Consider the following 11,169-nt stretch of genomic DNA (forward strand, 5'->3'; position numbering starts at 1 on the left):
TTGTAAAGCAACATACAAATGTAAGGAGTTACTTTCTCATTATTACACTTCCTTATCTAGACAGGAATAATTTCTTTTACCTGTATTCTAAATTAATCATTCAATCAATAAACATCCATTAAGCTCCTACTATGTACCAGGTACTGTGCTAAGTGCTAGGGATACAAAAAGAGGCAAGAGACAGTCCTTGCCATCAAGGAGCTTACAGTTTAACAAGGGAGAGAGTATGCAAACAATATTTATATACAAAGCAAGCTATATACAGGATAAAATTTTGTTCAATCTTTTTTCAGTTGCCTCCAACTTTATAGATTCTACAGTAATAGGGAAGGCAGTGGGGAGAGGAGAGGATTTAGAGGAAAAGATAATGAGTTCTGTTTTAGATATGTTGAGTTTAAGTTGTCTCCTCAGAAGGTTGCCATTTGTAAAAAAAAAAAATGTATACCCTCGTGAAAAATTCAAATAATAGAATCATTTGCTTGTGCCAAGTTTAGAAGGGTTCTCTGAAATAATGATTTGTCACAGGTATATACAAGTGATTAGCAAGTTCAGAAATTCAGTTGTGGTCCTCTAAGTGAATTGAGTCCTTAACTGTAGGGTCTAGATGATACTAAAAATGATTAATATCATGTAAATGGTAAGAGGACTAAGCATTACTGACAAGGAACGTGGGTTGTATAAATAATGCTAATCCTCTAATTTTCAGAAACCAAAAGACTCACCAGCTGAAACATCCAGAAAAGTTAATAAATGTGACATTAAAGTAAACACGTAAAGCAAGCAGAGTCATGGACAACCATTGAAAAAGATGGCTTCCAACAGTCAGATTCCTATAGTATAGAAGGAAAAAAACCCTTCACTTGCATAATTTGGATTTCTCTGAATTGTGAACATAAAGGCCATTGAGCCTCTCAGCAAAGAAAATACTTGGACAATCTTGAGACTAGGAAAAGAAACAAAAGTGATTTATAGACCTAGTACCTATGTATTTGGGAAAAGCAATCTCAGTGTTTCTTGACATTCTTTTTATTTCGTTTTTATTCTTGATTAGATGCTCTCTGGGCATTTAGCCACAGACAAAAGACACGAAATGTATTGTCACTGGAACAATGAGACTGACTTAACTGGAGAGGAAGGTAAGGTGATTAACCATCCTGTAAATTGGCTACATCCTGTACTATTTCATCTTTTGGAACTGTTTTTAACTAGGAATGACAGCTCTAAAAATATATTTGAAACCAAGAAAATAAGGAAGAGGGGAAATAGACATATCTTAAGGTTTAAGCTAAAAAAAATACCTCTAGTTTACTGGCTGGCATTTTTAAAAAAGCTGCCATATAGAACAGTGTGTTGGTCTGTCAGAATTGTACTACTGGGTGTTGTTATAAGCTCTTTCAATAGAGAATTTGGCAGAGAACTAGTTTTAAATGTTTGCTATATCTGCTAAGATGGAAAGAAGGGAAATGAGTTCTATTTCTCCTACTGGCTAGGGAGTAGCAAAATCACCTCCACTGAGTGATATAAGGATATAACCCATATGACATATTGGTTTAACTTTGCTGATGTTTGTTTTACAATTATCTTATTTCTTTGGTATTCCCTCCCTTTTCTAGAACCCTCTGTTCTTTGTTGTATTTCTTTCTTTGTTTGTCTAGTTTATTCATCACTGAGACCCAAAATAAACACTAGCCAATGGGCTTTTCTGTCCTCTGCAGATAAACACCCTTGCCATTTTGGGGCTATGATTATAATCCTGGCTTTGACTCAACAGTTGGAACTAGAGGTAATTAGCTATTTTTCTCCTTGAAGTATTTTTCTAAGTGTGGGAGCACAGCTTGCCTGAGAACTTTAATATAATATACCAAAGAATAATACCTTATGCGTGGGTAGTATCACATTCAAATAGAAATGGGATCACTTAACTATACGTAAGGATCCTTGCAGGCCGTATATTGATTTAGTTTTTAAATGCAATATTATCTAAGGTCTATTGTACTTTAATCTATTTTTTTTGTTTTGTCTATTTCCCAATGACATTTTAATCTGGTTCAGGCTGTGGACTACATGAGGTCCACGGGTTCCACGCTTGATACCTGTACCTTGCAGTATACAGAGTATGTTCATATATGTTATCTTCAATTCAATTTTTAAAAAAAACTTTCGTGGCTCTAAAATGGATTTAAAGCCATATCTCTCATAATCACCAAAAAAAAAAAAAAACTCTGATCGATCAAGACTTGGAAGAGACCTGATGTTTCTCATTTTACAGATAAGAAAACTAAGCCTCCTAAAGGTTAAGTGATTTGACCAAGGCCACATGAGTAACAAGAAACATAGAAATGAGATTTGAATTCAGGGTACTCTACAAAGCCAGTGCTTTTTTTCATGGTACCATGTTGTCCCAAAACTCAATGAGATTTCCTTGTTGACTCAGATGAAACCTGAAGAAAACGTCTACATGGGTAAGGAAAAGCCGAACCATCTCCTCTGCCCCCCAGGAGCTTGAAAGGCATTTTATAATGACAACTAAGCTGAACTTTAGACTACCAAAATCTCCAGGATAGATTAGAAACCCCAGAAAAACTGCTGGCTGGTCTGACTACCCAGAGGGCTCACCATACACAGAGACATCTTTGTCAACAAACTGGGTTCAAACACAGCTTTTTCTGGATGGCAGGCACCCTAAAGCTGAGAACGCAGGCCTCCCCATCTATACACACAAAAAGTTCAAAGGCCCTGTCTGCTGTTGGCTGTGAGCCTTAGGAGGAATCTAAGCTTTATGTCAGGCATTGTTGGCTCAGAGTAAAGCCCCTCCAAATTGTTTGTTTAACTGAAATCAAACATTTTTTGCCTCTTCTTGGTTAACTTGAATTGTCATCAATGTCTATTTCCTGTTTTCTGCATTTCCTCATCAAGGAGTATGAAGCCAATAAACGCATTTGGATTTTTGTCGTTTGTTGTTCAGTAGTGTCTGACTCTGCGTTACTGGATTTGGGGTTTTCTTGGCAAAGTTGCTGGAGTAGTTTTCCATTTCCCTCTTCAGCTCATTTTACAGATGAGGAAACTGAGGCAAAGTGGGTTAAGTGACTTGCCCAGGGTCACACAGCTAGTAAATGTCTTAAGGCTATATTTAAACTCAGATATTCCTGACTCTAGGCCTGGCACTCTATCTACTGTGTCACCTAGCTGCCCTAAGTTTGGGTTACTCAAATACATAATTAATCACCGTTAAGCCCTTATAAATGTTGAAATACAAAAAAAAAAATACAGTCAAATATCCTGTAGTGTAACTCACCTCTGTTATATACAGAGCCTTCTTTTGTTCAAGGAGAACCCCTTGATTTATTTTTCATATCTACGCACTGATTTCTATCCTGTAGGGTCATTCAGTCTGGCAGAACAGCACCACAGAATTATATTTTATTTACATGCCTTACAAGTGGAAACCAGAGAATTTTCAACATCTAACTCATCATACCCCAACACCTTTCAAAAGTATACCTTAAGACTCTCCTTGACTCTCCAGTTATCATAATTTCCCACAGGGATATGATTTGGATAAAAACAAGTAATAGAACAATGAACATTGTGGGAAGGAGAGGTGAGAGGGAAGGAAAATAAATTCTTGTTAACTAAAAAAACGTAATTAAATTTTTTAAGATGCTAATTTTGGGATGACTTTAGATTTGCAATTCAGCATCTTCTGGTTTTTATCCTCTAAAGACATATATTCTGCCATGTAATTTACACCTCCTACTTAAACTATATGAGAGATATCAGTCAAAAGGGTGACACATAGTGATGTAACATGGATTTGTAATCATAAATGAGGATTCAAGTCTCCATAACAAATTATTCAACTTTATTCAGAAAGTATTAAGTGTCTACTACATAAAAACCATGATGTGATCTATTTTAAATAAGTGAGAAGAAAAAAAAAGAACAATATTATTTGTCTCAGTTGTAAAGAGAAGGAAAATTTTTATGTAACAGATGGAAGAAATTATTGGAGACAAAATAATAGATTTTCATTATATAATGATAGAAGTGTTTTGCTCAAGAAAAAAACAACTATTTCAGAAATAAAAATAAAAGTTTGGTTGAAATTATTGCAAGTAAAAATATCAAATAAAGGTCTAATGCTTATGATTTATAAGAAACTTTTATATATCAATAAGAATATTATACATTCTCATTAAAGAAATGGCCAAATGATATTGACAGATAATTTTTTGAAGGAACAAATATAAATGGTTAACAATGTGAAAATAGGGACAAATTTCCTACAAAAAGGAAACTTAAATCAAATCAACCTTAATATACCATTTTATATCCATTAAATTGGAAAAAAAAATACTCCCCCAAATTATAATATTCAATGTTGGTAGAGATAGGGGTGATGAGATAATTTATCATATTTGCTAAGATACCAGAGACTGATCAAGCTCTAATTTGAAGTGGGACAAAGATCACTAGCCTTTTCAGTCTTCTCCAGCATGCTTAGGCCAAATAAAAAATTTGCATAGAACAAAGGAGCATGGTAGAAGGAAGTTGAAAGCAATTTCGTCACCATAATTTCACTTACTTCCTTTTCTCTTTGAGGAAGCAAAGCCCTGGGAAATATTTGCTACCACTAAGAAGGTATGATAAGCAATTTTAAAAAAAATAAAAAGAATTTTTGACCACAAATAAAATGAGAAGTAGACTGAAGGAGTCAGAGAAGACTGGAAAAGAACATAGTTTACATGATCTCAGGTAGGACACTATTACCCTAGTTGTAGTCTGACAGAGAAAAGTGGTTCATAGCCAGAGGCATCAACATGGCATAGTACATTATGTTTCCAAAAAGATTAAGATTTCCTAGAGTCAGGAAGACTTGAGTTCAAATGTGCTCTTAGACACTTACTAGTGACCATGCTAGTCACTTGAACCCTATTTGCCTCAGTTTCCTCAACTATAAAATGGTGATAAAAAAACATCACTTCTTATTCCTTTTTCCTTCCATTAGTATAAATCATTGTAACCTTTCCTTTTTAAGGACTCCTTCATGGATGGTGAACAGAGTAGCATGTGGCCCTGAAGATGATTCTTTGGCTAAAAACTAGAGCCAAAGTACAATTAAAAAAAAAAGTTTACTAAAAAGAGTTATAACCCTGACCTACTGGGAAAAGGTTTATCAACAACAGCTTCCCCAGTACATAATAATAGCTAACATTTATATAGTGCTTTAAGACTTACAAAGAGCTTTTGTAAATACTATTTTATCCTTACAGCAACTGTGGAAACTAGGTGATATATTTATCTCCATTTATAGATTAAGAAACTAAGGGCAGACACTGGGTAAGTGTCACACACCCTTATAAATATCTTTATTATAGTTTAAATAGGAGATGTAAATTATGTGGTTGAAAACAAGTCCCCAAAGGATAAAGAGCAGTAGATACTAAAGTGTAAATCTGAAGTCACTTCAAATTTAGCTTTTTTTTAACTTTTTTTTTTTCAGTTAACAAGGTTATATGAACTCAGGTCTTCCTGACTCCTGGTCTAGAATTCTGTCCATGGTGCCACCTTGCTAGCTGCCTATAGATAGTGGAAAGAATACTAGGTGACTCTGAAGATAGCTAAATAGCTCAAGACTAGGTGCTAGAAGTGATACTTAGGAGCTGTGCTAAGTGATGTACTATGGGGAAGAAACACTCAGTGCTTAGAACAAAAATCACTAAAAGACATCAGCAGCATCAGGGGATTTTCACCCTTGTACATGTGTTATAATCATGTGAATTGCCCATATATGAAAGTCAATAAATGAATCCTATGTATATCTACTCTTCTCACTGAATGAGTATTATTGTTATTGTTGGTCCTTCATTCTTGAAGAGGACCAATGATATCACGTCTTGACCTGTGCATGAATTAGATTTAAGCAAAGCACAGCTTCACAAAATCATCAGCTTTACTCTCTCCTCCAGAGTCATCAAGTCCAATGGCAAGACAAAAGACATGAGGGTAGTGACTTAGGCCTTTCTAAATTAAAGTCTTTCTGGGGCAGCTAAGTGGCGCAGTGGGTAGAGCACCGGCCCTGGATTCAGGAGGACCTGAGTTCAAATCCGGCCTCAGACACATAACGTTTACTAGCTATGTGACCCTGGGCAAGTCACTTAACCCCATTGCCTAACCAAAAAAAAAAAAGAAAAGAAAAGAACCAAAAAATAAAATCAAAGTCTTTCCCTGGTTTCAGTTTGCCTGAGGTCCCGTCCATTCAATGACTAAGGGCTAGATAAGAATGGAGACAAAAGATGTAGGCAGTTTACCATCAAATATATCAATCTGGGAGGGGCAGACCCCCTGAGTTTCTGGTCAGAACAGAAAACAATTGCTATTTATGCTCATTTTAAGTCAACAAAACCTAAACAATGAGTCACAAAGGCTCGGACTAGGGGCTATCATTGGCCATTCCATGAAAGCCATAGTGATTTGGATTTAAGGGCCTGGTCAAGTAGTTCCACTTGAAACACAATGGGTTATTTTAAAACCCTTTTTTTCAGAGCAATATTTCAAGAAATCATAAGTGAAAACTTCTCAGGACAAAAAGTAAATTGTCCCAGCTTTTTGAAAACAAACAAACAAAGATTTTAAAAATTAAAATCCCAAAATATAAGTGACCAAAAATAATATTCCTGTGGACAGAGCACACACATGTAAGGGTATAGCATCCCAAGTGGAGATAGGGACCACATGTGGTGCAGGAAAGAGAAGGAAGAGGAGGAGGAGGAGAAGGAGAAGGAGAAGGAGAACAAGAAGAAAGCAGCATTCTCCAATTACCCAACTTCTACTCCAGTTGGCAGGTTGGATAACAAGAGGGCAACTACCACTACTCACAGATAACATGGTAAAGACAGTTAATATAAAACCTTCTAAAAAGCCGGTTTACTCTTTCCCATAAATACACACAGCATCCATGAGAGGAGTAAACTTAAGCTTAGACCATAATAGTAGTGACGCACACACGTAAGAAATATGTGTGACATACATTTAACTCATAAGACCTGCTCTGGAAGTCCTTCTGTCTGTGAAGAGACCTCATGCAGAGCCCTTTCTTGTTCTCGTGGTTCCTCCTTAGTTCTCTCCCAAGAAGACCAATGACATCACAAGGATGATGTTTTGATTTGCACATGAATCGGATTTAAGTGAGGCAGAGTTGCATAAAGTCATGAACCTCACTCTGTCCTCCAGAGTCATCTTGGAGGAATGGTGGGAATGATCCAAGGCTGAGGCTTGGGAGGCTTACCTGGTAAAATAGTAAGGGGGCTAGGAATTCAGGAGATAGGACAGCATAGAATTGAATTGGTTCAGCATGGAGTCAGGATGGGGAGAAGAAGAGGGAGTGGCTAATGCAGGGGAAATATTCTTAGAGAACTGAAGGGTAAAGGGATTGTCACAGTGTGGATAATGAGTAGGGTGTTATAAGAGAAAGCAGAGGGAGAGGGGTAAAGCCAATAGATTATGGTCTGATAAGGGGATTTCAGAATTCTTGAACCTCTACATGATAAATTTGTGAATGATGGCAAAATCAAGGAAATGATGATCTTGTGAGTGGCTGAAGAGAGGTAGAAGCGGAGCTCATGGGAAGTAAATAGGCTGAGAATTAAGTGAGTGTATATTTGTGGAAGAATGATCTCCAGGTGTGAGAGTATATTCTTTTGTTACTTTTATTGCTATGCTATTTCATTAAATGACTTTTTAAAAACAACCAAACAAAAAACCTATGTACATCTGATGGGGTGTGGCCCAAGCCGAGGTCTTTGCCCCTTGACCCAAAGAGAATCTGGCTCCCATTTGTTTACAGGCCCCAGCCCCTCATCTCCCTTTGAAAGCCCTAGCCTCACCTGTTTGATCTCATTCAGATGCCTTTCAGTTCCTTCATTATCTATTCCCATTGTCTATTCAATCTCTTGACATTCCAATCTGAATTCCCATCCAGACTCTTTTCCCAGACCATTTTCCCAGACCCCTCCCCTGGCTACCCAAAGTCACTTTAGTATATAAGATCTACCTTGGCCCCCATTCAGATGCTGAGAATCTCACGCCCCAAAGCCTGAGACTTTCTCATGCCTGCTCATCCTCATGGGCGTTACCTGGCCTATGTGTTTTATCACTAATAAGCTTTTCCTCTGGCTGGAAGAAGATTTGAGTTGAATTCTTTCAGGCAGGGCCTGGTACCACAATCTTGGGGTTCCAGCACCCCAAAGTCCTAGACCTCTTCACATCCACTGGCTGACTACTAAAGGTAAGTATATGAGTTAGAACTTGGCATCTATGGCTTAGAAACTATTCTGACCCACAAATTACCTAACACCTAGGTAAAGCTTTCTAGTGACATGGTGGTGAGGGGGGCCCCATGCCTGGAATTCTGCCTCTTGGCTTCCTTCAAGTCCTAAGTAAAGTCCTACCTTTTTCGAGAAACTTTTCCAGTCCTCCTTAATCTTAGGATCTTCCCTATGAGATTATGTCCACTTTATCCTTTTCTGTTTGCATGTACCTTTTTGCATTTTGTTTTCCCAATTAAATTGTGAACTCCTTGAGAGCAGGAACTCTTTTTGGCCTTTCTTTGTGACCTCAACCCTTAGCACAGCGATTAGTATAGGTGCTTAATAAATACTTATTGTTGTTGATATACATTATTGGTAGGATAATAGCTGGATGAAAACCTTCTAGAGTGCAATCTGGCAACATGTAAGTGTTACAAAATCAACCATATCCTTTCACCCATTCATCCCATTCCTACAGCTCCATATTAAAAAAAAATATTATTAGAAGGCAAAAAAGATGTGCCTCTACAGAAATTTTTCATAGATGCCTGTTTTGTGATAGCAAAAAGCCTGAAAATAATCTATGTTCTCCAACAATTAGAAAATAGCTGACTACATCTCATGGTATATTAAGATAAAGCAACATATAGCACTATAAAAACAAGAAACACAAAAAATAAATAAGAAAATAAAGAAATAATACTCTAATGTAATGAAAAGTGCTTGTTAACTAAACGAATGAATAAATTAAGGGAGAACCAGAACAGTTTACATTATGTATACAACAATAAATTTGTAACAAACCAAAGGTAACAGAGCTTGATAAGTATACAAACAGACATAGAAGGAGATACAAAGCAAAAGTATTTTGGTTTTTGGTCGTTTGTTCATTTTGTTTTGTTAAGATGTATTTATTGTATAATTATTGGGGACTTTCCTTTCCATTGGATTAAGGTACAAATGGTACAAATCTAGAGGTTGTTTGCTTTCTTTGGTAGCTTACTGTTGTTTGTGGTAACGCTGCATTTATATTAACAACAACAAAAAAAGAAAATTTGGAATTTCTTTCCATTCTAATGGCTATATCCTCTCCTATCTCCAAAATCTCTTCTAGCCTTTAGTATTAATAATTTTTATACAAGTTTTTAAAGCAGTGTGATACATTAGTTTTAGTCTATCTTTAGAATGGATTTTTTTGATCTCTAAATATGCTAATTAGTCTTTTTTTTTAAAGCATTCTTTACTATTCCATTCTCATTGTTCTACCCTCTACAAACTGGCCTCTTACTGTTTCTCACATAATGATGTTTCCTCAGGCTGTCTCCCATACTTTGAACGCATTCCATCCTCTCCTCTCCCTCTTAGAATTCTACTTTCCTTCAAAATCCAGTTCAATCATATCCCACATGAGGCCCTTCCTGGTACCCACAGCTACTAGTGCCTTCTCTCTAAAAATACCATTTATTTATTTATTTATTTATTCATTCATTCATTCATTTATATTTTTGGATATCCTACCATGTGTACATGTTATCTCCCCTGATGGAATGTAAGCTCCTTAAGGGAAGGGACTGTCTCCTTTTTGTCTTTTTGTTCTTTGTGCCTGCCACAGTGCTTGACACACAGAGGGCACTTAACAAATGCTTGTTGATTGTTAAAAAAATAATGTGTGAAATGTCACTTTCACTTGCATCAAACTGGTTATTACAGTGGCATTTTTTTGGCTTTTAGGGAAGGGGCACTTTGACATACTCTGTGGATTAGGGACAGGATAGGATTCAAGGATTCAAGCTGCAGCACTGATGTGACTCTTCAAATCAATCAACCAATCCATAAGAATTTATTAAACACCTCATGTGTGCCAGCATTGTGCTAAGCTCTAGTCATACAAATATAAAAGTGAGAGCCCTTGATCTGAATTTACCTCCTATTAGAGGATATAACTTGTTCAGTGATAAGTAAATAAATAATATAGGAAAAAAATACAAAGTGATTTCAGAGCAGGGCATCCTAACAGCTATGGAAATCAGGAAAGCTGCAATGCCCGAAAGCCTTGAGAATAAAGTGCCTAAATCACAGCAATAGAAGTTAAACTGTTACTACTCCTAATGTCCCCCCAATTCCCTCACTCTCGCCTTCCACCCAACCCCAGTAAAACATGGAGAAGTTCTATCAGATTGACTTTAAGATCTACCAACACATTTTGGTCAACTAGTTGGGGATTATGCTTTTAAAAGTCTCCTTATTTATAGGCAGGAAGATATAGGTAGGAACTGGTCCATAATCTTATTGGAGATGAAAACACCAAGGCCCCCTATGCCTCATTTTTTTTCCCATTTGTGTAACTGAGATAATATTAAGCAGCTGAAGGGATGATTAATTTATTAACTCATTTACTGATTATGAAATGCTTGAGCAATCCAAAATGCTATGCAAATACAAAATTGTAACCTTTTCAATCAGGTACACAAGATCTCAGGAAATCAGAAATGTTAAACTGTGATGGAAATGGCTGAATTGAGTGGAAATATATTTATGGTGATTAATAGTTAAATTAAAAACATATTTTAACTTACAGATACCTCAAAAATCATCTTGAGTTGTTTTTTTCCATATTTTACTCTTTATAATCCTTAACTTGAAAGGAATCATCCAGCCAGATTCTTTTCCTTTTGAACTCTGTAGGAGCTCCCACTGCATGAACTCATCCATAATATGATAGTCATTTAGCAGAAGAATAAGATAAGCAAGAATTATTTAAAAAAAAAATCTTCCAGCCACTGACAGTGTCCCATGGGATTATATTATCCTTCCATAGCATTGCTTTCATAAAGTACTTAGAAAGCCAAAATTGAACTCT

Source organism: Phascolarctos cinereus, unplaced genomic scaffold, assembly GCF_003287225.1.
Source record: "Phascolarctos cinereus isolate Bilbo 61053 unplaced genomic scaffold, phaCin_HiC Scaffold_1;HRSCAF=81, whole genome shotgun sequence".
Lineage (NCBI taxonomy): Eukaryota > Metazoa > Chordata > Mammalia > Diprotodontia > Phascolarctidae > Phascolarctos > Phascolarctos cinereus.